Genomic DNA, 2,500 nt, shown 5'->3' on the forward strand with positions numbered 1-2,500 from the left:
CTGTCTTTTGTTGTTGACCTCACTCTACTTCCTCTGCTCTAAAAAATAAGTATATGGATAAGAAAAAAAGACATTGATAACAGAAAAAAAACACTGATAACGATAATGAATAAGAAGAAGAAGAAGAAGAATGATAATAATAATAATAATAATAATAATAATAATAATAATAATAATAATAATAATAATAATAATAATAATAATAATAATAATAATAATAATAATAATAATAAAAAGAAGAAGAAGAAGAAGAAGAAGAAGAAGAAGAAATAGAAGATAAGAATAATAATAAAAATAATAATAACAATAATAATGATGTTGATAATAATAATAATAATAATAATAATAATAATAATAATAATAATAATAATAATAATAATAATAATAATAATAATAATAATAATAATAATAATAATAATAATAATAATAATAATAATAATAATAATAATAATAATAATAATAATAATAATAATAATAATAATAATAATAATAATAAAACTGGCCAACAATAATTTTGTCCCAAGGAAACAATTAGCTGTATCTTATATGTTTTTGAATGCACAATCCAAAAATAATGTAATTTTTTTTCCATCACCCACAGTTTTTTGTGTTCCACGGTATCACTCTCAGTTCCTGTTACGTGGGAAAACTTTCAATTAAGCTTTAAAATTTGGCAACACTGCGTCGGAAAGTCACCGAAGTTTGGCAACACTGAGTGAGATTGGTATACATTTGGCAGTACTGTGTGATATTGTACACTGGTGTACCTACCATTCACCTGCATAATGCCAAGAAATTGTATAAACAACCCAGACAATTTTTGCTATATTTGTGGTGTATTGACATTCAAGTCACAAAGACGGTGTTTCATGCTGTTGATTAAAAACTGTTATGAACATTATTTTGGCTGCAAAATGGGGGACCAGGATAAAAGCATACTTCAGATTGCTACTTCTGCATTACAAATATAAAAGGTATAACAACAAAATGCAAGCACTCTGTAAAATATCTTCAATTACTTCTTTGTTCTAGGTTAAAGGGCTGGAATCTTCCCCAGAAAGAAACCAAAGTTAGTTTTCATCGTTAGCGACATTGTTTTTTTGAACAGTTTTTTCTCACTTGAGGATGGTGTGGTGTTTTGCAATGATGTATATTCTGTTATGGAGGAACTTAACCATAACCAGAGTACCAAGCGCCTCAAACCAATCTGAGACTCTCAGAGACTGCCACTGCATACTCCTGAGCACATGCCTGGTTGCTCAGGTTATCAAGGTGAAACCCCAGAGGGCTGTATCTGGACCTGATGTTTATCCTCAGCTTTGCAACAAAAGTCTGTGCTAGGTTGTAAAGAATTCAGCACTCAGCAAAACCCTAGTACAGTTCTGGATGATCCTGCAAGGAGTACTAATGAGGCTGTGATTGATTTAATTAATTTTGCTGCACTGCCAGCATTTCTGTGCCGTGGCAAGGCTAACGTCTCTGGAACAATCAATCCTCAGCCTTCTGGATTTTGCTGTGTTCATAATGATTGAATTGTTTGTTGGCAGAGTCATGGGGACCAACAAGCTCATAGTCAGCTCTCTCTATGCCAGTAACTGCACTGAAGTCACCCAAGGCAATGAGTGTGTCACATGGAGGTTGAATATATATATATATATATATATATATATATATATATATATATATATATATATATATATATATATATATATATATATATATATATATATATATATATATATATATATATATATATATATATATTATTGCTGGACACTAAAAAGGGACATTCCAGAAGCAAAACGTTCGAAAGTCACACATTTCTACGTTTTAAAAGTAATTTTCACTGAATAATCAGCCTCAGTTATGAAGTACAATTGTTTAAAATTTAAATAATCTATCAGAGAAAACCTATGCCTGATAGAAAACATCTGAAAACATATATAAATTCAGCAGAAAAATGCTATTAAGTTCTTTTTGCCTGTGGGACAGATTTTTTCATAAACTTTGTTGACCAGTGTAATAATAATGATAATAATAATAATAATAATAATAATAATAATAATAATAATAATAATAATAATAATAATAATAATAATAATAATAATAATAATAATAATAATAATAATAATAATAATAATGATAATAATAATAATAATAATAATAATAATAATAATAATAATAATAATAATAATAATAATAATAATAATAATAATAATAATAATAATAATAATAATAATAATAATAATAATAATAATAATAATAATAATAATAATAATAATAATAATAATAATAACAATAATAATAATTTTAATTATAGTAATGATAATAATAATAATAATGATAATAATAATAATAATAATAATAATAATAATAATAATAATAATAATAATAATAATAATAATAATAATAATAAAAATAATAATAATTATAATAATAATAATAATAATAATAATAATAATAATAATAATAATAATAATAATAATAATAATAATAATAA

This window comes from Eriocheir sinensis, chromosome 32, assembly GCF_024679095.1.
Source record: "Eriocheir sinensis breed Jianghai 21 chromosome 32, ASM2467909v1, whole genome shotgun sequence".
NCBI classification, from domain to species: domain Eukaryota; kingdom Metazoa; phylum Arthropoda; class Malacostraca; order Decapoda; family Varunidae; genus Eriocheir; species Eriocheir sinensis.